General features: G+C 44.8%; 1 protein-coding gene and 1 pseudogene across 1 annotated transcript in view; one reads left to right on the top strand and one right to left on the bottom strand.

Moving 5' to 3' along the window:
* Positions 1-1606: 1606 nt before the first annotated feature.
* On the bottom strand, positions 1607-26862 carry LOC101556549 (prohibitin 1-like; annotated as a pseudogene).
* ADGRG2 (adhesion G protein-coupled receptor G2) overlaps positions 23021-26862 on the top strand; it is a 126007-nt gene continuing 122165 nt past the window's right edge. The window contains exon 1 of the mRNA XM_055121535.1: positions 23021-23135. The gene's annotated coding sequence lies outside the window, so the exon portion shown is untranslated. The remainder of the gene's footprint in view (positions 23136-26862) is intronic.

Raw genomic sequence — 26862 nt, 5'->3', positions numbered from 1 at the left:
CTTTAAGCTGGGCTGACTTTCACTGGGGTGCGTCAGAGGGGGACAGGCGGTGTCCGTCCACCTGTCCCCTAAAAACCTCTGGAGGGTGCCAACTTCCAGAACCCTGGAGGCCACGCCCACAAACTGCCTCCTGCTGCTACTTAAGCTCCTTAATGGCCATGATCCAGAGACACACAAAAGAATATCCTAACCGAGCAGCACCCTGCAGAGTTTCTCCAGACCCTAGTTATCTAAAATTTTAGAATTCCAGGAGCACACGGTCACTCTTGCGGCTGTGCAACTCTTATGCTGTCCATAACAAGCAATACAAAAGAGTGGGAGGGAGATTGCCATAGAAGCAGGGGTCGGGTGGGATTCGGGGGATATTGGAGACCTTGGAAAGATGTGCACTGGTGGAGGGTTGGGTGATTGATAATTGTATGACTGAAACTCAAACAGGAAAGCTTTGTAACTGTATCTCAAGGTGATTAAAAATAATAATAAATAATAAAATAAACAAAATACCAACAAAGGGCCAAAGCAACATAACCAGCAGAACTGATCCACTCAATCTCAATCAACAAATTATAAAATAAATAAATAAATGAATGAATAAACAGACCGCAAGTGCATGGAAGGAGTACACTGCATACCTGGCCCAAAAACCTGTTCATTCACAGTCCTCTTTCTTTCCCAAGTTGCTGGCAGATGTGGGCCCCCAAGACCATTCAGTGAAGATGGCAGTGTTTTCCTCACCAACTCTCTGCCCTATTTACCCACACTCAAGAGAACTGTAAACAAGTTCCTTTCTGTTATTGAAAATAAAAAAAAGAACAGACACTTTCCCAAATTCAATCCAGAGATAACACTAAACCTTGTAGATGCAAACTCTCTTGAGGCTGCTATAGGTTCTGTGTGCCAAAATATTTAGAATTTTCAAGCTGACTAAGGAGGTGTAAATATATTACTTCATTTAGTCTAAAACTGGTTGTATAAATGAGATGTCAATGAGAATAGAGGAGAGGTATATCTTAGTCACCTTCTCATTTCCAGGACTTCCCACCATATCTTGCACATAGTATTCAATAGATAAATATGATCGAATAGAGAAGCTACCTTGACTTTGGAGCATGGGTGGTAAGCACAGGCTACTCTTGGCTATTTGTCCAAAGGTCACTTCTGAAGATCTTATGTGATGCCAAGAATCAAACCAGGGTCAACCACATGCAAGGCAATTGCCTGCCTTATCTGTAGTGACTTTCTAGTCCAACCTTGATTCCTTTGAATTTCGCAGAGAGAGGAATTTCCAGAATTTCCAGAATCAGCAACTTCAAACAAGTTTCTTAGGTCTAAAGAAACATTAAATGTAAAATATCAGTCTCTGGAATGTGGTAGTCAAACAAAAAAACATGGAATCTATAGACATACAATTGTTTGTGTTCTATGTAAGTATATACCTTTCTCATAGTTAGCATTAAAATAATTTGTAATATAAAGTGATTTTTATTTCCTTCACACTCAAAACCAATTACAACATGGTCACAGTTATTTCTGGGGATGGGGGCACTGGGAGAGGGTGCAGGAGAAAGGTGGCACTGAGAACCAGGGGGGTGCTGTGACCCAGCTCTCAGGGCCTCACTGGGGCAGCGGCTGCAGGGGCACCGACTCCTGCCAGCAGGGAGGTGATGTTCCGGGAGCTGGAGAGCTGGAAGGCGATGTTTTCCACTGCCCCCAGCTTGCACAGCTCCATCAGGCCATTCCTGTGGTGGCGAGCAAGTTGTGGATCAGCTTGGCTGTCTGGGAGTCATCTTCTGCAGAGATGACTACCGCGTTCTTCTGCTGCCTCGCCTTTTCCACCACAAATCTGACCCTCTCTGCTTCCTGTTAAGCCACCTGCTTGGCTTCTCCTACCGTTTCTGTGAACTCTTTCGTGAAGGTCAGATGCGTCAGGGACACCTGCCTGGAGACCAGCTTCCTCTGGGTGATCAGCTCCCCGGCATCAAAGTGAGCCCCCAGGGACTTGAGGATCTCTGTGATGATGGACCGCAGCACGTGCTTGTCGTGGTCCTTCGATGCTAGTGCAGATGCGGGGCAGCTGGCTGGCCAGTGACAGGAAGATGATGCGCAGGGTGATATTGACATTCTCTAAGTCTTTGCTGCTGTACGCTAGGACAGAGGTCTAGAGCGGCACTCAAAGATGACTGGATTCTGTACCCGGGGGAGGAGGAAGTGAGTCCCTTCCCCCACCACAATGTCCTGCATGCCATGAAACTGTCCAAGATGACAGTTCTGTGCCCAGCATCCACACTGCATAAGGCCGAGTTCACCACGCCTCTAGCAACAGCTAAAACCAGGCCAGACTTGTCAATGGACTCAAACACTTTGGCAGCCACGTCTCCGTCTGCTGAACCTACTCACACATACTTCTACCCTGACCTCCACATGAATTCCTCCTGGAATGATTTTAGAACTTGACCATCTACACAGGTAAACACCTGGCATATATGCAGAATCTAGAAGAAGACATTTAAGTGTTTCATCCCCATGAAAGAGGATGAGATTTCTTGGCAGCGTGAGCTGTAAATAAACTAGGTTAAAACAATAAGGCAGTGAAGCTATTTGGAGTGAAAGCTCTTAGATTTTCCTTGACCCTTAGTAGCTAAAAATAGTGAAAGAAGCTACAAAAGTTGATAAGCCTTGACTAAAACTTACTCAAAAGAGGGGTCAAAAAACAAAGCAGGTAAAATGCCTGCCTTCTGGCATGCAACTGAAATGAATTCAGTCCCTGGCACCATATATGATCCTTAGAGCTCTGCCAGAGTGATCTGTGAGTACAGAACCAGGAGAAAGTCCTTAGCATAGCTCAGCATAGCTGGGTGTGACTCCCAAACTAAAATAAATTATATATATATATATATATATATATATATATATATCACTGTATCACTGTCATCCTGTTGCTCATCGATTTGCTCGAGTGGGCACTAGTAATGTCTCCATTGTGAGACTTGTTGTTACTGTTTTTGGCACATCAAATACGACACGGGTAGCTTGCCAGGCTCTGCCGTGCGGGCAAGATACTCTCGGTAGCTTGCTGGGCTCTCCGAGAGGGACGGAGGAATCAAACCCAGGTCAGCCGCGTGCAAGGCAAATGCCCTACCGGCTGTGCTATCGCTCCTGCCCATACATATATATGTATATATATATATATATGTATGTATGTAAATATGTGTGTGTGTATATATATACACACATATTTACATACATACTTTTATTTGTGGCAGCAGGAATGTTTGGGGTGGAGACCTTCAAGTGCTGAGGATCAAATCTGGGGACTCTGTATGCCAGGCATGCACACTTGCCCCTTGAGCTATCCCCCAGGCTATGAGTTGCCTGTTGGGATCCCCGCTACGAAAATGGGGCCGACGCAGCGAGTAGCTCAGTGGAATAACACATGTCTTGTATATTTGAGGTGCTGGGTTGGATCCCTGGCATTGCATGAAAGAAAATGGGGGCGGTGAGGGGGGGAGGCACTGGAGAATGCTTCGCATTGCAGGAAATATCTCTCTGGATGTCCATAACTCCAGATCACTCGTTTTCAACAAATCTCAGTCAACTGGGAGGTAGCCCTAAGGTTCATTTGGGAGTCACCCCAGCTGCTTGTGATGGCATCGTTGAGTCCTGCTAAAGTCCCTGCAACCCACAGTTTCTCCACTTAGGTAGTTCTAATAATCTGTGCTGGCTAATTTGAGTTGCAAGGGTGTCCTGTGTGCCATAGGATGGTGAGCAGCATCTCTAATCTCTACCCACTACAAGTATTGTTTTCACCCTAAGGTTTACAGTTAAATGTAAAGATAGGTAACGAAATCAAGCTCACAGTATTAATATTTTTGTGTTAGGGAACCCTCTGTCTATTTGCAATCCTTATGATTAATTTGAATATTTGGTTATCTAACATATTAGTCTCATAATTCTCATTTAAAATTTGTATACAAATAATTGATTTAGGCTTACCATAACTGGTTTACCAAACTTACAAACAATTTTAGAACATTTGAAAAACTTCATTAAAGTTCAATTTATTAGACTGCTTTAATAAAGTTAATTTATTAAAGTCTGCGACTTTCTTGATAAAGTTGTTTGCTAGGAATCAGTTGATAAAATTTAAACAGAAAATAAAATATGTGTCATCTCAGAAAAAGCCAGGAACAACTGGACCGAAGGAAGGGTTTGGCAATGCAACAACTTCAGCTGGGAAGGATGTCTGCCAGCACGGGCTGGAGAACAGCTTCAGGGAAATAAGGGTTGTGGTTTTAGGCCCAGCAGACAAGAGTGACGTAACAACTTATACATATTCTAAGAGTTTTTTGAAACTCATACATATTCATGAGAGAAGGGAGCTATGAGCAATTGAGGAACACACAAATAACATACATAGCCTATACAAGAAAAGGTGAGGAAACATCATGGCGGGGGGGTAGGGCATTGTCTTTTAGTATGGTCATGAAATCCAAGGAAGCAAGAGCAAGACCAAGCAGGAGAAGGACTAAGAAGTTTCTGCTGGCTGGTAAGTTCCTGCAGGACCCTGGGAGACTTATCAATGCAAAAGAAGCATTGTTAAGGTTCTACTTCCTTCCAGTCTTGTAGCCTTTCAGAGCCAACCAGAGCTGAGAGAATGAAAGCAATGGGTCACCTTCTCCCAGAGAGAAGCTGTCACGCCCTCCAAACTACAAGCCTCAGGCCACACTGTTTTAGTTGTTCCTAACCCCTGAGAGACCTGAATTTGGGGGGTGGGATGGTGGGGGTGGGGAGAAGGAGCGAAGTTCCAGAAAGCTTTGACATAGGCAAACGTGTAAGTATGTTTTAAAATTATTTGAAGGAATTCAACTAACTGTAAAAGACCGTGTAAAATTAGTGAGAGAAGGCAATTATATTTATAAAGAAGCTAGCGAGATTTGTAAGTTGAACTTAAAATCTTTAGGAAGATTTGGTTTTGAAATTTTTAAATCTATTAATTTAACTTGAATTGAATACTATTGTCAAGAATCAAATTAGCCTCTGAATAATATTTTTTGTGTGAAAAGGCCATCCTTGAGGACACAAAAGAACTTCACACTGACAATGAGAAGTCAGTTGCCTCATAAGGGGTGTGACTGATAGTTTTGTACAGGTCCCTGGGGGCTCTGAGGAACAGTCTTACGTTCTCGTCTTTCACAGAATCACTTTCTGGAATGATGAACCAAATGTATGACTAAAAATGAGAAAATCAAGGGGGTAAATGTGGGGGAAAGACAAAAGTGTTTCCTCAAAATGAATGAAAATGGAAGACATTAGAACTTGGGGATTTTGCAATTTAATTTTGAGGGAAAGATATTCAAGGTACAGTGTCCATGTGCCCCTAATAAAGCAATTGTTAAAAATACAAAATAGGAAGCTATTATGTAAATGTGCCTAGAATTTCTTCAATTTAACTATGCATATGGGTCACTTGGGAATATCTTGTTAAAAGACAAATACAGCTATGTGGTGAGACAGGTGGTTGCTAATACTATGATATTCATTTTGCAAAATGTATCAAATCAACATCTTATACATCTTAAATTTACACAGCGTGGTATGTCAACTATCTCAATAACCATGGGGAAAATTAAAAATACAAATTTTAGGGCTAGAGAGATAGCTCAAAGAGCTGAGTGCAGGCTTTGCATCTAAGAAGCCTGGATTATGTCCCTATTATCACATGGCCCCAGTACCACTGGGAGTGACCCGCAAGCACAGAGCTGGGAGTAGCTTTCCAGCTCTACAGGGTGTGGCCTAAAAACAACAACAACCAAAAAACAGTAAAACAAAAATGTTCAAAGTAGTTCAACTAATGTTCAAGAGAACTGCACTTATAAAATAAAATTGCTTGTCTTACAATAAAGGATGTGTATATGTTGTATTTAAAACACACATGCACACACACACAACAACAACTCTGATGCAGTAGTTCTGGGCTCTGGGTTCTGGGCAAGCTCCCAAAGATAGTTGCCCATGTTGGTTTTCACACGAGGTAGCAAGAAGTCAGAAAATCAGACCTTATAATTCTGTACACTAAAACCAAGGTATACTATTATTAACTTTCACTAGCAACTACAAACAGAGACTTCATAAGGAGGAGAAAGGAGTGAGGTGTGAGCAGGTTATTGTGAATTTATTCCCCCCTCCGTCCCCACCAATGTTTAGGAAGTCTTTTTCCAAATCAGGATATAGACCTTTTCCAATACATGTCACCTTGGTATGTGGAACTAAGGTCAATAGAAGCCTAAGGCCTCAGGAGAAACTATTTCCATTCCTTAAAAAATGAAGAGTACCTAGATGTAGGGATATCTCAAGAAGCCATCTTTTTATCAGGGAAACCTATCTTAAGGTAGGGCAAACATCCAAAGGCAAGGTCTTGTCATATGAAGTCATCCCCTTCTCATCATGTGAAGCCACCCCTCTCTTTGATGCATGGGATAGAAAACCCTGGTATGCCCCAATACCTTTAAAATTTGAGCCTCAGAATTTATCCATACATATGTTCAGAAGATGAGTTATTTTCCTTGCTAATTTCTCCAATGTTAATTCATTCATCCAGCCTCTGAAGAATCCATGAGGAGGTGTATCCCCTCCATCCCACCATGACTTTCCTCACTGACATGGGTATAGATGAGCTCTCCTAGTCACAAAGATACAGATATACCAGAGAAGATGGAGGAAAAATAATTTTCCCTCTACCCATCATTTTTTGACTGACCTGGCCTAAAAAGCAGATTGATGGGAGAAAAACAAACATAAGTTTAATAACTGACACCTATTCATGGAAGATGCCATGAAACCCAAGTAACTCCCAAGAATATACCAAAGTCATGTCTTCAGGTTCCATTTTCAGCTAAAGACAAACATATTGAGGTCAGGGAAGAGGAAGACCAAGTATGGGAAGTGACCAGGAAAAGCCCAGTCAAAAACAGGGAAGGTTGATGAGTTTCTAGAGTATTCACTGTCACTGTCATCACTGTCATCCCGTTGTTCATCGATTTGCTCAAGCGGGCACCAGTAAAGTCTCCATTCATCCTAGCCCTGAGATTTTAGCAGCTTCTCTTTACTCGTACTTCCCAATGGTGCCAGGCTCTTTCAGGGTCAGGGAAATGAGACCTATCATTGTTACTGTTTTTGGCATACTGAATATGCCACAGGGAGCTTGTCAGGTTCTGCTGTGCTGGTAAAATACTCTCAGTAGCTTGCTGGGTTCTCTGAGAAGGAGAACTAGAAAATAAGAGGCCTGGAGCTTTGTTTTATAGTCTCTGGATCTTGGCCGTTGATGGGATTACAAGGTGCTGGGGGCAGTTTGTGGGTGTGGCTGCCTAGCTACTGGAAAATGGGGGATCTGGGTGGAGGAGGCCCAGTCTCAATTCCAGCAGGCTTGTAGATCTCAGCCCCAGGTCCTGCACACCTGGGTTCCTCTGCTGGTTCTTTCATGTGTGAGGCTCGTCTGAGCGTGTGGAGAGTGGATTAATGCAGTTATAAAAAATTAGAAACACTTAAAACTGGGGAACTCCCTTTAAAGTCAGCATCAAAATCCTAGAGGCTTGCTTTGGGGTGTTCTGCTCTGAGTCTTTGCAGCAGCAATATCAACCCTTTTTTAAAAAAAATTTATTAAAAATTTTTAAATGAGGGGCTGGAGTAATAGCACAGCGGGTAGGGTGTTTGCCTTGCATGCGGCCGACCCGGGTTCGATTCCCAGCATCCATCATGTTCAGTCTTTAGTCTACTTTCAGCCGCATCTCCCATCCCTAGCGGGCCCTCCTAGCACTCTTTACTTGGTGGTCCTTTCTCTATCTGAGCTGCCTTTTCCCCAGCATGTGAGACCGGCTTCTAAGCTGTGGTTCTTATCTCTACTATTCTTTGGTGTTATTTTCCCATTCTGTTACTTTATAGCCCACAAATGAGTCCAATTTTTCTATGTCTATCCATCTCTTTCTGACTCACTTCACTCTTCATGTTAATCCAGTTATATGCAAATTTCATGACTTGATCTTTTCTAACAGTTGCATAGTATTCCATTATGTAGATGTACCAAAGTTTCTTTAACCAGTCATCTGTTCTCGGGCACTCGGAAACCTGGTTTGGTTTCATGGACGGCAAGCACCATAACGCCTATATTATTGCTCCAGTCTCCTAAAGTCAACTGGACTTCAGATTTACTCAGATGAACTGGGGTTTGTCCAAAGATGACCCTAAGTCTGGTAATAAGTGGGTTCTTGTTTTGTGGTATGACAAGAATTACTCAGCAGAACTATGCTTACAAAAAGCATTTTTCTTTTTCCAAGCCCAAGGGAACACAAAGATTGGAGTGGAGGAGAGCCAGGACTGACTGTGAGGGCATTCTGGAAGCGGGCTTCACTGCATCGAGCGAGACCACCCCACCCCCACCTCCAGGACCCAGACGCTTACTTGCAGGGGTCGCCCCGGTACTCAAACGCCTGGCTCAGCCCTGCGTTGTGATGATGGGTGGCGAAGCCAATCGCTCTTGGATCACTTGGGAGGGTGGGAAGTTGGAAAGACCCTTGAAAGGCAAATGTCCTGGGGAAGGATTGGGCCCCGCTGAAGAGCTGTTGCTGCGGGGGTCGAGAAAGTTCTGTCCCCACCGCTAGGCCTGCATTGGTGGAAAAGTGTGTGATTGGGGACGGGGGCTTCACTGTCCTAACCTCTGTCTCTGAGTAGGCCCAGGAAGTGACCTAGGTGCTCAGTTTGGGTGTCCTGTCCTTAGCAAGAAATCTTTAGAATTTGAAAAGCTAATCAGTTCCCATCTCCTAGTACAACCCAAAAGCCATGGGTGGCCGAATCCATAACCCACACCAGAAAAAGGCCTTTGGCACTGACTTTTGACAGATGACAATGGGTAATAAAATACACTAGCAGTAATCACATAATAAAACAATAATAATACTTAGGAGCCCAGAAAAAATGAAATTGATGTTACAATGGAAAGAAGAATTTAATAGCTGTCAAATTTCTCTTGAATATTGCCATCCTTAAGGTATTGATACAAAACTTGAAACAAAAACAAAAGAAAAGAAAAATTAAACTAAAACTGACATTCTTGCTTTCTGAGCAAACTTGAATTTCTTTACTTACTAGGTTTTTTTATTCCACTTTAGTTCAGCCTGGGTGACCATTGTTGTGGTATCTGGGCATCACACACCTTTGGCTGCAGTATTCCGAAGACCTCTGGAACCTAGCCACAGCCATGCTCAAGGCCCTGCTCCACATGTTCGGACGGGCCTCATGCATGAAGGAACTGGCAGAGGAACCCACATGTGCGGGACCCCGGGCTGAGACCCCTCAAGCCTGCTCAGATCAGTACTGGACCTCTTCCGCCCAGATTCCCCATTTTCCAGTAGCTAAGCGGTCACACCCAGGGAATACCCCTGGTGCCATGTAATCCCACCACCGGTCAACATCCAGAGACTATAAAACGAAGCTCCCGGAAGCGACCGCAAGACATCTTATAGCCTAGTTCTCCCTCTAGGAGAACCTGGCAAGCTACTGAGAGTTTCCTGCCCACATGGGAGAGCCTCGTAAACTCCCCATGGCTTATTCATATGCCAAAACAAGTAACAATGATAGGTCTCATTCCCCTGACCCTGAAAGAGCCTCCAATGTGGTACCATTGGGAAGAACGATTCAAGAGATGCTTCTAAAATCTCAGGGCTAGGATGAATAGAGACATTACTGAGACTGCTTGAAAAATTCGATGATCAATGGGATGATGATGATGTCATGATGATGATGATGATGATGATGATGATGATGATGATACCAGAGATCACATGCTTTTGCTGTGGCATCAGGATCCCAAGTTACAGTGCTGCCAGGATGGTTGCTCAGGCATGAGGGAAGGTGCTGGGGAATCAAACTCTTGGCCTCACATTTGCAGGGTAGGTGCTTTGCCGTTCAGCTATCCTGTCAACCTAAATTTTGTTTTTATATAGAATGTTCCAAACATAGTAGTTTTAAAAAATTATGTGTACTGTATCTTTATTTTTCTAAACGAAAAAGAAATGTATAGGGCTGAAGACATGGTAAAGTGGACAGGGCATTTGTCTTTTATGTGACTACCCAGGTTTGATCCCCATCACCCATATAGTCCTCCAGCACTGTCACAAGTGACCCCTGAGCACAGAGACAGGAGTAAGCACTGACCACCGTGGGGTGTGGCAAAAAATAAAACAAACACCACACACACACACACACAGAGAACTATATAGCTTTGAAAGAACACTAAAAATAAGCGATGCAAAAATTCTCTTTAATTTTCAAAATAGTCATCAATCTTGGTTAGGAGTATTTTCTCCTATAATTAAATATGTATTTTACATATTTAATAATGAGAAAGAATAATGTACAGACAGAGGCAGTACAGTTGCATGCGGCTGACTCAAGTATGATCCCTAGCATCCTATATGGTACCTGGAACACCTCCAGGAGTGATCCCTGAGCGCAAAGCCAGGAGTAACCCCTGAATGTCACTAGGTGTGGCCTGAAAACAACCAAAAAACAAAAAAGATGAAAAATCCAACTTTTTGGACTGGAGATATAGTATAACAAGTAGGGAGTTTGCCTTGCACATGGCCAATCTGAGTTCTATCTGCTGCATCCCATATGGTCCCCTGACCATTGCCAGAAATAATTCCTGAGTTCAGAGCCAGGAATAACCCCTGAGATCCCCATGTATGACCTCCTCATAAAAACTTTGGGTACAAATGTTTATTTCAATTAAGATTAATCCAAAAGCTATAATAATGCTGGTTCTAGAAACAGGGATAGAAATAGAATGACTTATTTTCATAATTCCTTGTATGTGGTGAAAAAATAGCTCAAAATATAGAAACACATGCCTTGCATGCTCAAGAGCCCTAGTTCATTTCATGGAATGCACCCCCAAGCACTGCCAGGTATGGTCCTCGTGGCTCCCAACAGCAGGATTTGAGCACATCATTGAGCCTAAGCATCGAGCCGTCAGGCCTGAACTACAAGACAAAGTATCTATTGGCAGTGGCCAAAAAGTCCCCAAGCTTTATTGGGGAGGCTCCCCCGGAATTCTTAATACAAATATGGGTAGCAAAGAACATAAACTAAACATTTATTATGTGCTAGATAATCTACTAAAACTTTGATACCAAATACTTCTTAGATTATAATGTGCATGAAAATTATCTGAGAAGTTTATAAAAATAAGATGACTTCAGTAGGTATGTGGAGGGACCTGAGATTTGGTAGTTCTTAGAACCAGGGAAGTATTACATCTACTGCACACAGTCTGGGTCCTTGAACCACATTTTGCAGAACATGATACTGGTTATAATAACCCTGTGTGCTATTAATGTCTCTATTTTAGCGGTAGCACAGCAGGCAGGGTGTTTGCCTTGCACGCGGCCGACCTGGGTTCGATTTCTCCATCCGTCTCAGAGAGCCCGGCAAGCTACTGAAAGTATCTCGCCTGCACGGTAGAGCCTGGCAAGCTACCTGCGTTGTATTCAATATGCCCAAAACAGTAACAAGTCGCACAATGGAGACGTCACTGGTGCCCGCTCAAACAAATCCATGAACAACGGGATGACAGTGCCACAGTGCTATTTTACTGATAGAGCAAACTAGTCCTATGGAGCATAAGAGATTTGCCCAAGTAGTGGGGATGACATTCTAAGCCTACATTTTAAAATTGGGATAATCTGGGCTGGAGAGATAGTGCAGCGGGTAAGTTCCTTGCCTTGGATGCAACCAATCCTGGTTCAATTCCAGTACCACATATGGTTTTTTGACCACTGCCAGAAGAGTGATCCCTGAGAACAAACCAGGAATAAATCCTGAGTACTGCTGGGTGTGGCGTACAATCGAACAAATAAAATTAATACAAAATCAGAATCATGTAGGACAGAGCGATAGTTTAGTGGGGGGTAAGGCACTTATCTTGTACACAGCTAACCCAGGTTTGATTCCTGGTACCTCTGCCACTCCCCTCACCCAACCCCTACATATCCAGCACCTCCAGAAGAGATCACTGAGCATAAAGTTAGGAATAAGCCCCCAGAAAAACCAATGTGGACCCCAAATAAAAAATTATTAAACTGGAAAAAATAATACAATTAGAATCATCAAACCTGTGGTTCTCAACTCTGCCCTGCACATTAAACCTACCAAAAAAAGCTTTAAAAAATATAGGCACACACAAAAAGAAAACCCACAGAAAAATACAGGCGCACCAATGAAATATTTTGTGTTTGTTTCCACAGCAAGACAAAGCATATCACACACCATTTGAAGGTTCCCCACACACTAATATGTTTATGTTACACTCTGTTGAGCGTGCAGTAGCATTATGTCTAAGAAAGCAACATACATGCCTTAATTAAATGTGACACAGAAACATGAAGTGAGTGTGTGCTTTTGGAAACCCAATCTTGATAGAGAAGCTCAGCATCAGATTGTCACTGACTGTTAATTATTTTCTGGCTTTTTGGGTCACACCGGGCAATGCAAAGGGTTTACTCCTGGCTTTACACTCAGGTATTACTCCTGGCAGTGCTCAGGAGACCATATGGGATGCTGGGAATCGGACCCAGGTTGGCTGCATGCAAGGCAAACGCCCTACCCACTGTACTAGCGCTCCAGCACCCCATTGACTATTAATTTGAGTTCTGTCTCCAGCCCCATATCCATGTTCTTGGTCTTCAGTTGGGTGACTGCAGGTGTAGAACCTGCCTGTGCAGGTAGACTATACGTCCAACAAAGAAACAGGACTTGACTTTCCCCTCCAGCTTGCTAGCTGCCCTAATAAAAGCTGAAGGTGTCAACAGCTGTGGTTTATGTTGCATGGAAAGAGCAGCAGGAAGCAGGAGATTTGGAACAACTTCGGAGAAAGAAATCCCATGACAAAACTTGAATTCCTGTATCTAATCTACTCCACCTCTCGTCCTTCCCAGATAAGTGAGCTCATACATTCCCTTTGTTACTTAATTTGAGTCAAGTTTTTGTCACTTGCAACCCAAATATCCCTGATTCAGCCCGACAGATGCATTGAATGAACAGACTAGATGAACGTTGGGTGGGTCTGAAACAGTAGTTCTTAGAACTCAGTCCCTGACCAAAAGCCCCCAGCCTGATCTGGGAACATACTGGAGATGCTAATTTGGGGCCACTCCCCGAAAAACTATGGAATCAAAAAGTGTGGAAGGGGGACACAGACTTCAATTAGAACAAGTCCTCACAATGATTTCCATCCTCACCAATGCTTCAGAAAAACGTTTCTTTTTTTAATTATTTTTATTGCAGTAATGTTGGTTTACAAAACGGTACATGTTTATATGATTCCCACCAAAGTGTCAATATCCCTCCACAACAGTTCATTGGATTCCTTTTTATTTTTTGCTTCCACAATGTTTATTTTTATCTTTTAAATTTTATTGAATCACCATGTGGAAAGTTACAAAGTTTTCAGGCTTAAGTCTCAGTTATACAATGCTCGGACACCCATCCCTTCACCAGTGTGCATATTCCACCACCAAAAACTACAGTAAACCTCCCCTCCACTCCCAGTCCCCCAGCCTCCCACCCCGCCTGTGTAGTTGATAAATTTCATTTTACTTTCTCTTTACTTTGATTACATTCAATATTTCAGCAAAATACTATTATTGTTTGGAGTTTCTCCCCCAAAAATCGGAACTGCTGGAAAAGAAGCATTTGATAATTTGTTTTCCATTGCTGTGAATGAAGAGATATGAGGTCGTGTGGCCACACTAGTGGCCACGAGATTTTGGATTTCTGTATTTTATTTTTTGTTTTTAATTTTTTTATTTTTTAGTGAGTCATCATGGGATACAGTTACAGACTTATAAACTTTCATGCTTACATTTCAGTCATACAACAATCAAGTACCCATGCCCCCGCCAGTGCCCATTCTCCACCACCAATGTTCCCAGTATCCCTCCCACCTCCTCGCATTCCCTCACCACCTGTGTTATCAGGCGGATTCCTTTTTTACTCTCTCTCTCCTTTAGGGTGTTGTGGTTTGCAATGCAGGTGTTAAGTGGCCATCATGTTCAGTCTATAGTCTACTTTCAGTACACATCTCCAATCCAGAGCGGGTCCTCCAAGCACCCTTTACTTGGTGGTCCCTTCGCTACCTGAACTGCCTTTCCCCCCAGCATGTGAGGCCGGCTTCCAAGCAGTGAAGCAAACCTCCTGGTACTTTACTATCTTTGGGTGTTAGCTTCCCATTTTGCTGCTTTATATTCCACAAATGAGTGGAATCATTTGATTCCTATGTCTGTCCCTCTTTTTCTGACTCATTTCACTTAGCATAATACTCTCCATGTTAATCCACTTACATGCAAATTTCATGACTTGGTCTTTTCTAACAGCTGCATAGTATTCCATTGTGTAGATGTACCAAAGTTTCTTCAGCCAGTCATCTCTTCTCGGGCATTCAGAAACCAGGGTTTAATACACCCCTTTCCTTGAGATTGGAGAACAGAAACCCAAGATATAAATGTTACTTGCTAAAGATCACAAAACCAGTTAGGGGGAACCCTAGGACCTTTTAATAATCCAAGAGCTGTGGAGATTGTGAAAGGATGGGCACTTGGAGTTTTTGAGGGAGGTAACAAATGCATGGATTGGAAAATAGGAGGGGTAAAAGTATTTTGGGTTAAATAATACAGTACGGTTGGAAACACTTGCTGTGTGTTTCCACAGGAGTTTAGAGAATATTTTACTCATCTTGGCTCCCCAACTGAGCCAACAACAATGTGTTAAAGCTCCATGGCCAGTGGCATGAATCCAGGAGCCCGTTTTCTATGCCAGCAAAGAGGAATTTCTTAGAAAAGCTACAGAAATTATGCTGCTATCACATTTCACTTTGTGGAGTGAAGGAATAAAGAGAATGGAACAAAAAGCCAGGGGTGGCCGTTATTCCTGAGGGTCCCACCTTTCCAGTTGAGAGAAAGGGATTTTATTGTTGTTCTTGCCAAGGCAGAAGTTCCCCGGAGGGAAACTGGGCACCTAACCTGGTGACTTGGAGAATAACTTGCATTTTTTTTCAAACTTTTTTTTTTCAGGTGGACGGAGAGAGCAATAGTGTTCCAGAGTGTCCCTGGAAACTCTATTTAGTAGCTCCCTTTCTGCCTATTTACTCAGTCTGCTCTGGGGACACAGTCCAGCAGTGGCAAAGGTAAGAAAGGCTCTGGCACAAAAAGTTCTGAAGCTTTCTCTTAGTTTCTCCTTCTCCTCCTCTTGAGTATGGAGATGGCATAGTAGGGGGCAGAGAAAAGGGTCGAAGGAAGCTGATAACTCTCCAGGAAGATATCTGATAAATAATGAAGGCATCATCTCCACTCACTAAACACCACATTGTGAGGGAAAACCAATCATGTGCAGGGCACAGGTTTAGGCACCAGGACCCAGCAGCACGAAAAATAGTTAAAAAAATATCTGGGGCCAAGGCTGTGGCCCAGTGGTAGAGCACTTTCCTTGCATGTGTGAGGCCCTGGGCACCCCAGAAAGTGACATCACCCCCCACTCCCAGAACTGAGCCGGAAGTAGCTCTGAGCACTGCTGGGTGTTGCCCCCAAATGAACCCAAATGAACAAATTCTTCCCTTCATGGAACTATGGAACTTACTTTCTGTCTTTGTGGGGGAGACAGAAGAAACAAATAAATAACAGAAGTTGGTTGGCAAAGTGCTGTGGAGAAAAAAAAATAGGGAAAGAGAGAGATATACAGGGGCAGTGAAGCAGAGACTTTGAAAGTAAGAATAAATAAGGTGAGAATAATAAAATATATATGAATATCACTAGGGTATTCAGGGAAGGCCGTGTTACAGCTTAGTGTGACCTTCCTCAACAGGAAAGATCTCTTTCAATTGGAAAAGACCCTTAAAAAGAGTCAAGAAATAACTACTGAAGAGGCTGGAGTACACAGGAGAGAGCACTTGCTTTGCACTCTGCTCAACGGGGTCCGATCCCCAGCACCCCATATGGTCTCCTGAGTGCATCAGGGAGTGATTATGAGCGCAGAGCCAGGAGTAAGCCCTGAGCACCTCCAGGTGTGACCCCCAAACCAAAAAGATTTTAAAAGACATAATTGTTGATACCTACAATAGTACAAAAATGTGATCATCCAATATTCCATGAGCATTTCCCAGCCACCCTCCCCCCCACACACCCCACCTTGGAGCTAAGTTGGAGCCACAGGACTTGTCCTGACCAATTGACTATGAGCAGAAATTGGGTATTTGCTTCTGAGCTGCCACATCTAAAAGCCCAGATGCCTCCTCCATCTCTCCTATCTCCGCTCCACCATCTTGGAGGTCCAGGTTCTGATACCTTCTACACTATCTACCAACTTATGATGTTGAGGGAAGCAAAGCTGAGAGTAGAGCTGAAAGGATCACAGGGAAAAGGAATCTAACTCCTTGTGCTGTGCTTCCGGTCTTCCTGATCCCCCAAACAAAACATTTCATTATGATTTAAGCCATTTGGGTTTGTTATTTCTTGCACCTATAGCCAAAAATGGTTCAACTGCAGAAGAAACCATGGATATATGGGGTCAAGGGCTCACCAAAAATATTCTAAGATGATTAAAGGATGCATTTGGTTTACAGATATCTCTCCACACTGTATTCCCAAACACTAGACTGTAGAATAACTTGGGTAAAGCAACTTTAGAAAATAAAATGGAGTTTTAGTTAATACCTTAGATTCTCAACTGGTGAATTTGCTAAAAACATACAAAAGCCTTTTTTTAATTTAACTAATTTACTTTTGGTTTGGGGACCACCCTCAACTTGGTGCTTTGGAAGCTACTCCCTGCTCTGTGCTCACAGAACCATGGGATTCAGTCTAGACTCCTGCATCCCAAGCCTGAGTTTGCCTCATTTAGCTCTCTGGAGTCACAAAATTGATTTTTTTAAAGGAACAGGGACTAAGACTCTTGCCTTACACATGACCAACCTTTGTTCAATCTCTGGGATCGCATAACCCTAACCCCGCCAGGAGTGATCACTGGCAGAACTAGAAATAAGCCCTGAGCACCGCTGGGGGTAGCCCACAAACCAAAATAAATAGGTCTAGTAAATAGTTGAAATCAAATCAAAATTGTAATAAGTAATCACCAATTAAAAGGAAAGGCACTGGCTGGGGTGTGGCTCAGGGATCTAGCATTTGTGGGAGATCCTGGGTTTGATTTCCAGACCACGTGATCCCCTGAGTATAGCTGGAGGGTAACCCCCTACAACCAAAACTAGAAAAGTCCCCCAAGCACAACTATATGTTATCTATAAACAAATTCAAACAACAAGGACTTAAGTATATTTTAATGTATTTTGATACATTTCATGTGAAATTAAAAAATTATGTTTTCAGAAAGTAAGGAAGCAATCTAGAAAGCATGGGGACACTGGAAGCAACCTGGGAAAACATTAACTTTCTCAGTGACTGAAGTCAACAGATTTGACAACAAAATAATGGTAACATTGGATGATAGCCCAGAGACTAAAATAGTTCCCCATAGTCCATAGTTCATATTGGTATAAGTAAATACTTCCCTATAGGAGCATTCCAGTGAATTAATGTAGAAGGAATGAGGGAAATAAGAAATTACCTAGCACAACGTTAGGGCATTTGCCTTGCACGCGGCTGACCTGGGTTCGATTCCTTTGCCCCTCTCAGAGAGTCCGGCAAGCTACCGAGAGCATCCCACTCACATGGCAGAGCCTGGCAAGCTCCCCGTCGCGTATTCGATACGCCAAAAACACTAACGACAAGTCTCAAAATGGAGACATTACTGGTGCCTGCTCGAGCAAATCGATGAGCAACGGGATTGGGGCTGGAGTGATAGTACAGCAGGTAGGGCGCTTGCCTTGCATGCTACTGGCCGCTTTCAATCCCAGGCATCCTATGTGGTCCCCTGAGCGTTGCCAGGAGTGATTACTAAGTGCAGAGCCAGTAGTAACCTCTGAGCATTGCCAGGTGTGGCTCACAAACAAACAAAAACCCAAGGATAACAGCAATTATTGTTACAGCCATGATCCTCTGATGAATGTTAAAAACTGGGGTGAACATTTGGGGAGAAACAGGGTAATTGGATACTCTCAAAGTGCCTTCCCCAAGAGGGAAAAATTGACATATAGGATCAGCTCTGGTGCATCGGCATGTGTGTGTCCAGAGTTTTCTTCTGAAATATGCCTTGTGGTTCCAGAGACAGATAAACCAAGAGATCTGGTTTCAAATTGCATGACGAGGACTTGGTTAGATTCCTCCCAGAAACAAAAGGACCATTGCTATTCAGAGACCTTCAATTAAGACTCAGCTGGACGCGCCTGAGCCTCAGGAGTACCCCCGTCTTCTGAAGAACCCAGTGGGTTCATTTTCCATCTCCCGGTATCTACCTGGTTAGGTGGTAGAGAGTCGCACAAGCTAATGCCAGTTTGCAGACCCACTGGGATCCCTTTCATTTCCTCTGGATTCTTTGATTATTTGTGTTGGCCAGCAGCCATGTTCAGCTCTTCCCAAGTTGGAACACATTCTCAGAAAGGGCTGGTCCTACCATCCTCATCTTGGTCAAAGCCAAAGTCTGGTTTCATTTTTCATTAAACTGCCATTTGTTACTTTTACCAAACAGAATGACAACATGTCCAACTGTCTTCATTCAGTATTTTCACAAGAGAGAGCCTTTCTCGCCTCCCAGGAGAGTGTGTGATTTATTAAACTCCTTCATTGTGCAATAGGCCCACCACCATTACAACTAGCGCAATGTTCTAGAGAAAAATTCTGCTGTATCACATGGTGACTTCACTCACATAGGCAGTGCTCGGTGTCTCACCTAGATCCAGCAAGGCCTGGGGACACACGGGAGGCATTGCTAGAGACCTAGAGACGGCTCTGGTGTGCCCGGAGGGCTGGGACCACTTCTCACCCATCTTAATCTGTGTGGGGTCTGGTACATAGTGGGTGTAGTCATCAGTGCTGTTTAACAAGTGTTTCTACTGCTTCATTTCCCTTTCTGGGTCTGGATAGAGCCACATTGCCTGGCCTTTTGTGCCTGACTGCAACCACTCCACCAGTTCCAACTGATGGGCGGAAGTGTTGCGTATCACAGTAGGTCAGGAATATTTACAGCCTCAGTGGCCATGGCTCTCTCTTCCTTTGCAAGGCAGCAGAATTTGAGAAGGAAGCTGCTCAGCGTGCCGGGGTCCTTGAATGACTGCAAAGCCACTAGCCCGTGAAGAACAGGTCCTGGGAATAAGATATGCATATCTGTTGCCTTAGCCATGCAGATTCTGGGATGATTGTTGTAATTGCAGCATCAAACCGCCAATTCTCACCCATACTGTGGGCTTTGGGAAAGAAATGTTCATGCAATCAATGAGTGATTGAAGCCAGCTGTCCAGCTCAAGAATTTTGCTAAAGGAGAGGTTCAGACATGGTAATTTGGATGACAATTGTCTGGAAAGGGTGGGCAGATGAGGGACTTAGCTTGTTTCCTAGTACACTGGTTTTGTTAGATACCTCTTGATGTGAGAGTTGATGGAGGCAATATGGCAGAGGGGTCACTTAAAACACTCCAAACTAATCTTGGCCACATGCACTGGAGTTCAGATGACCTCCCTACTCCCTACATACTTAAAAAATTGGGGAAACTGAGACCCAGACTCAATGCAGTCTAAGTGTCCAGTGGCAAAACCAAATCACTCTTCTCCTAATTCTCTTTCAGCTTTCAGACCCAGGAATTAAGGAATCAGGGTTTCCAAAGCCAACTCCCAACTGCCCCCAACTGCCACCTCCTCCTCCTCCTCCTCCTCCTCCTCCTCCTACTCCACCTCAGTCAAGTTCTCCATCCCAGTGCCTTGGTGTACCCAGGTCCTCTTGCTAATCGTCTCCCTGAGGAAACAACTGCTCTGCTACAGACCATTGCTCGGTGTATTCGTAGATCATTTGGTCACAAGTAAAATTACATCTGAAGGTCAAAGGCGAGAGTTAGGCCCTGAGTACCTGTGAACTGATCTCCACATTCAAGGGTCCAGCAGTGTGAAGGGACAAGGAGACAAGGACTTCCTTGTTCCTTTTTCCCAGTGTCTGTCACATGTCCTCCTCCACCAGAGCCCTGGCATTCATTTCTGTCATGGCCTCAAAAAGCTATGGGGCAGGAGCCAACCACCCCGGCTGTTGGGGCATTAGCTGGTGGGCCGTATGTGAAGTTTAATGGCAAATTCTTAGCAGCCACTGCCTCCTTTAATATCACCAGACAATGTCTGTGGAGGTGTGTGACAAGAGGACCAAGTCACAGAGGGCTGGATGCTCCCCGCCCCAGCACCAGCTTTCTCCTGTAAGTCTTGATGGCACAGTGCTATTGATCTGACTGTATGGCAGGGAAAATGAATGTCTGGCTGGATCAATGCATCAAACCATGCATTGAAATATTTTGGCTTACAAACTGTCTTGCTTCTATTTTTGAGGCATGTGTCTTTGAAGTGATTTTGGTTATTTTTAGTGAGGGGAAGGATTGGGTCCCACCCAGAAGTGCTCAGGAGCTATCTCTAGCCCAGTGCTTGGCGTGAGTCCTGGTGGTGCTCAAGTATGATATGCCACCCCTAGGGATGGGATCGCAGTAAGCAGCATGTCCCTGTGCAAGGCAAACACCTTTGCACCCCTCTACTATCTAGCTCTCCGGCCCTAAAGATTTTTATTATTCTTACTTTGCTTTGAGTGGTGATACGGATGGGTCCCAGGGTCTCCCATATGTTTGACACGAAGCCTCCTTCCTTCCTTCCTTCCTTCCTTCCTTCCTTCCTTCCTTCCTTCCTTCCTTCCTTCCTTCCTTCCTTCCTTCCTTCCTTCCTTCCTTCCTCCCTTCTCCTTTCTTTTTCTTCCTTCCTTTCTTTCTCCTTTCTTTCTTTCTTTCTTTCTTTCTTTCTTTCTTTCTTTCTTTCTTTCTTTCTTTCTTTCTTTCTTTCTTTTCCTTTTATCAAGGCTGTCTAAGGAAAAGCATTTTATTCTGATATCAGTATATATCTGACATCAATTTGAAATTCAAGCAATGTTTGTTATATGAGATACACTTATTATTGCTTTTTAGTTAAGTGGGGGAAAAGTGAAAATATTGCATTCCCACACCTCTATGAATTTTACAAACTTAATAGATGCACACAAGTAGCACTGGGATAAAAAAAATAGGACATTACCTACACACCATACACCCTCTCCTCCCCTTTGTAACTCCTTCCAATCTTCCATCCCAGTGACCACCATCTGGACTTCTGACTTCCTAGATTAGTTTTACCCATTTCTTACTTTATAGACACAGAACCACAGTTTCCATGTGCTTGCATCTGATTTCCATAGCCCAGTATGGATTATGAAGTTTGTCTATAGTTAACGTGGAGTACCTTTTCTGTTCTCATTACTGTCTGCACATTCGCTTTGTGTCTCTATAACCACAATGGTTTCTATTCGGTCTGCTATTGATAGACATTTGGATAGCTTCCAGTCTGGGGCTATTAAAAAGACACTCCTATGACCATTCTCGTTCATATCCTTTGGTAAACATATGCCCTCATTTCTGTTGAGCACACACCTGAGAAGGGGACGGCATAGGATAGCATGTTGGATGCCCGGTTTAAATAGAATCTGCCAATGGTTTTCCAACAGCTTGTAGTAATTTACACTTACAGTAGGTGTATGAGAGTTCTAATAACTATATAACTCTTTTGAACTAAGTCAAATATATGTGTTATGTTATTCCCAGCAGAAGCAACTTAATCCTTTGGAGTCAAAATATAATATTTTCCCTCTCATCACAAACTTGAACTTACAAGCTTATGAACTTGAGCTGCCTGAGCTTTTGACCTCCACTCCCACTTAATCCTGGCAGTCAAAAGTCTCTCTGAAAACACTTTGCATTCATTGATCCAGCTAGGATGTTGTGAGTGTTAATAAGTTGGTGTTGGCTAAACAAATTCCATCTCCTGCAAGCAGCATAAATATCTCACTTGTATTGTGTCTAATATGGCAGACCTGAAGGTCTGCCCTTTATACACATCCTCTTAGAACTGAATGCAATGCAGAATCTAGAATTTGGCTTGGGTGGCAAACTAAAATGGAATATCAGGTTTTCATGCACGTGGATGAGAGTGCTAAAGCATCTTCCAAACAGGAGTTATTTATTTGCCTCTGAAGAGGAGGGCTGAAGATGGTAGCTGGGGGCCAGGAGGGACGTCAGAATGCTTCTTTAACCCCCTTCATTAGTTGTAGATAATTCATATTAGTCGTAGACACCCGGCCATGCCTCCTCTGGGCTTTGCTATTGGTAACCTGGGGTGCTGGGACAAACAGGTTAAACCATCTACAAGCCAGTTCTGCTTTTTATTCTCTGAACATGTGCAGGAGATGCTAACGGACAGGGAAGGGAGAGGGGCAACTCACTTCACTATGCATGCCCCCCCGCCCCCGTCCCCAATCACACACCTTTCTACCAATGCAGGCCTAGCGGTGGGGACAGAACTTTCTCGACCCCCGCAGCAACAGCTCCTTCAGCGGGGCCCAATCCTTCCCCAGGACATTTGCCTTTCAAGGGTCTTTCCAACTTCCCACCCTCCCAAGTGATCCAAGAACGATTGGCTTCGCCACCCATCATCACAACGCAGGGCTGAGCCAGGCGTTTGAGTACCGGGGCGACCCCTGCAAGTAAGCGTCTGGGTCCTGGAGGTGGGGGTGGGGTGGTCTCGCGCGATGCGTCCCCGGGCATCCGAAAGTCTAGGGTGCCCAGAAACGCGGCCGGCCCGCGGTGGTGGGGGGGAACCCTGCTTCCCTCCCCGCGCCGCTCACTCACACCCTCTCTCCTCCCCTAGCGCGGGGGCCCCGCCCGCTCCCCACCTCCGCGCCCCGTCGCCGCCTCGGAGCAAGAGCCGGACGCGCCACGCCGCGCTGGGCAGCTGGAGAGCGGGCGGGCGAGCGGTCCGGGAGCGGCGGGGGCGGCGCCCGGCACTGGCCAGGCAGGAGGAGGGGCGCGGCTGGACGCAAAGGGCAAAAGGAGGGCCGGAGGGCGCCAGCCGCCAGTCAGTCGGCAGGGACCCGCAGGTAAGCGTGTGGCGCCCGCGGGGGTCTGTCCCTTCGGGCTCCCGAGTCCCCAGCCCGAGGGCGAGCCGCCGACGGGCGCGGGAGGCCCGGGCGCAGCGCCTGGACCTGGACGGCCGCGCGATCGCTCCCTTCCTCCCGGATGCGGCTCTGAGCCCGAGCCCCGGGCGCCCCAGAAGCGGAGGCAAAACCTCGGGCTCCCGGAGCCCGTCTCCCCGACGGCGGCGGGAGAGGGGGCCGTGGGAGAGGGAGGGCTCCGGGGGCGGCGGGGGCACGCACGCCCGGGTGGTAGGTCTCAGCCTCAGTCCCCAACTTCAGCTCTTCGCCCGCCTCTCTCTGGGAACCCGAGCTACCTACCAGCCTAGTCCGCGTCCGCACCGTCCCCCAGACTCAGTTTACCGCGCGGGGCAGTGGGGCCGGCGGCGCCCGCGGAGCGCAAACAAGTCTCGGACGACTTGGCGCAGCACCGCCGGAGGGACCCAGAACAGGTGGCCCCGGGGAGTGGCGGGATGGAGTGGCCGCCGCGATCCGGGCGAGAGGGGAAACTCGGGGGAAGGAGGTTGGAGTCTGGGAGCCTTTTCCGGGCTCCTGCCAGAGAGAGAGAGAAGGTGGAGGGGAGAGCTGACGAGTCTCCCCAAAGCCCGATGAGGCAAGCGGTAGAGGTTTTCCGTGGCGGCTTCGACAGTGACACTTCATAGTCTGTGCTGTCCACCCGCATCCCCTGGGAATCGTGTTGTGTTAAAATACAGATTCTGATTCAGTAAGTCTGGGGTGGGGCCCGACAGTCTGCATATCTAACAAGCCCCCAGATGCTGCTGCTGCTCGGGTCACACTTTATTTATGTCGCAGGAAGTCCTTTACATCCAACAGGCCGAAAGCCAGAACAAGTGGGAAATGGAGAAAGGAGATTTTTACAACCCGCTTCTTTAGTAGCGAGATACTTGACTTAACCAGCTCACTGGCGCAAGCCAGTATCGGATGCTACCTCTGTCTTCTTGGTCCTGCAACCTGCATTTGTTTAATGCTCCTCGGTCTCTGTGGAAATTCTTCACGATTTTTGAGCAAGGCATCATTTTGCACTGGACCCCACAAATTCTGTAGTACATCCTGAGAGTCACCATAGGCAGAAAAAGGATCCATGTTTTATTAGGGTTCCGAGCTGGTGGGTGATGCCGAGTGAAGGTTTATTAAGTGAAAGCTAGCTAAATGTTGCCTTTTCTCTCTTCCTTCTCAACCTCCCTGCCTAGTTAAGAGGCGAGCCTAAGAAGGATGACTTCCTACAGTTATATAGGATATGCCAATGTGTGCTGCTTTCTTCATTATTAGCAATCTCTTGAGTGTTTGATGATGAATAGAGAAAATGGTCACATTTGATGTGATCCTTTTTTCGTTTACATGACAATGTGAGTTTATTTCCAAAGGATTGGGGGGAGGGGGTCCAGGACTTAGTGTCTCAGAGTTTTGTTTGGTTAAGTCATAAAACTCGCTGGCCCTTGCTTGGTTTGGCTGCTTCCACACTTCAAATGCAAAGCTGGACAACAAAAAGCAGCCAAATTTTGTAGCTGTTCAGGGTTGTATTGTTTTACAGGGCTTCAGCTAAATGCCAGCCCCGATCAGGTTCCTCGGCTTTTATCATTCCCACATCCCTGCAAGGTGACTTTCATCCAAAGGGGATAGAACTGATTACGTTATTGAAAAACACCGAAGAAACGGCAGGGCCAGTGTTTTCTCTGTGAATAATTTTTGCCCAAACTCCATGGATTCCAGGTGTGTGTATTTTTCTAGAAAAAAAATATTGTTGGACACACAGAAAAGGGGGGAAAAAGTGAAATTTAATTATGGTCATGATTTAGTTCAGCAGAGGGAGAAAAAGGCTGCGAAATGGAATTTCATGGGTGGTGGGTTTGGCAGGGAAGGGAGGGCCGCTGTTTTGGGTACCATAAACAGCCTTCCAGAAATGGCAACGTGAATTTGCTCAGGTGTGAGGAAGAGCCAGGAAGGAGTGTTTCCGTGGCCCGCGTGGTTGTGCCGAGTGCTCTGGTGTGGCTGTGGTGTGGCTGGGTCTGGCCTGGGATCCACCAGGGGGGCTTCACTGAGTCGGTTCCTAGTGCTTTCTCTGTGCTCATGAAAGCGACAAACACGGTTTTCCATTTTGCTGTGGACTGTGCCAAGTCACTTTCAGATTTAAATATAAGCTAGGACGGAGAAGCGCACCATTAACATTTTCTTTAAGAAACGGAGCACAGAGCGAAATGTCCTTCTGCCGTGCTAGTAATTCCAAAGGAAGAAAGGCTAGCTTGTGCCTTAGTGAGAACCTGGGAGCAAGTGTTTGTTTCTAGCTGAGGAAGTAAGTCCTTTCCTACCTCCAGAGAGAAGGGGAGAGAATCGTCTTGTGACATGTTTATGGTTTTAAAAATATATGTGCAGCTTATTTTCACTTTTAATTTATGTGCAATTAATTTGGGGATGTGGGAGAGGGGGTTGTTGGAAATTAAGAAATGGGCTAATGAGGGGGCATGACCACAAAATAAATACTCGCAATCAAGTAAGATTCTGTGAACACTGTACCATCGTATGACTCCATTTCACTAAGTCCCGAGCCTAGACCACTTTTAAAAATCGAGGTACAAGTTATTTACAAGAAAATACACCATTTTTAGTGTCTACTTCTACAGGTTTTAACAAAAACACATATAGTCATGAAATCAACAACATGAAATCAAGATATGGAAGAATTTCAACACTTAAAAAAAATTCCTGATTGACCCTAAGCAGTCAACCCCTCCATCATGCTCCACCCTTGGCAATCATTTCTCGGGACAGAGTATCTGCCCTTACTTACAACTGCGTCTTTTCCAGAAAGAATGCCCCGTGAATGGATTCATATCCAGTGCTGTCTTCTGAGTCTGGCTTGATAGCGCATTTCACGTTCATTTGTGCTGTCATGTGAATCAATATTGTCCCCTAACACCTTTTGATGTTTATGACTAGAAATCTGCAAATTTTATTTTTATTTTTTTGGGTGTCACTCCATACTTTAAGGAATCATACAGCACCAGGATTGACACCAAGCTTAGGCTTCAGTTCTTTGAAGCTTCCACCCCATCAATTTTGACTAGGACCACTATAAATATTCTCATGCAGCTCTATGCATTAGACATTTTCATTCCAACCAGGCAAATACCTAGAAGTGGGATTGCTGAATAATTGTATGGGAAAGTGAACTTTATAAGAAGCGGGCTGAACTTCGCACCCAAATGGCTGCCCTGCTGTGCTATCATCAGGGAGGTCAGGTTGGTTGCTAGGCATTGTACTTGGCCTTGACAGTTTTGCTTATTGTAGCCACTCCAGAGGGTTTGTGGTGGCACCGCTGTGGATTGAATTTGTGCTTCTCTGAGGACAAATGGTGCTGAGCATCTTTTGGGGTGCATTTTTGATCAAAGAAGTTTTCTGAAATATCTATTTCTTGTTGTTTGATAGAACCTCAGAGTTTTTCCATTGTCTTGTATCTGAATAAAACTTTGTCGGATACAGATGTTCCCAGACTTACAATGGGGCTAAGTTCCAATAAACCAATCATAAATGAAAAGTATGCATAATGCATCCACTTCATCGGCTAACCAACTTTGAACATACTCCCAGGACTTTCATTAGCCAACAGTTGGACACTTAGCTCAAGTTTCAGGTGCAGGCTAATTGCTTGCCTCTTCTCATCAGAAGCAGGAAACAT

Source organism: Sorex araneus, chromosome X (genome assembly GCF_027595985.1).
Source record: "Sorex araneus isolate mSorAra2 chromosome X, mSorAra2.pri, whole genome shotgun sequence".
NCBI classification, from domain to species: Eukaryota; Metazoa; Chordata; class Mammalia; order Eulipotyphla; family Soricidae; genus Sorex; species Sorex araneus.
This window is presented reverse-complemented; position numbering and strand designations above follow the sequence as displayed.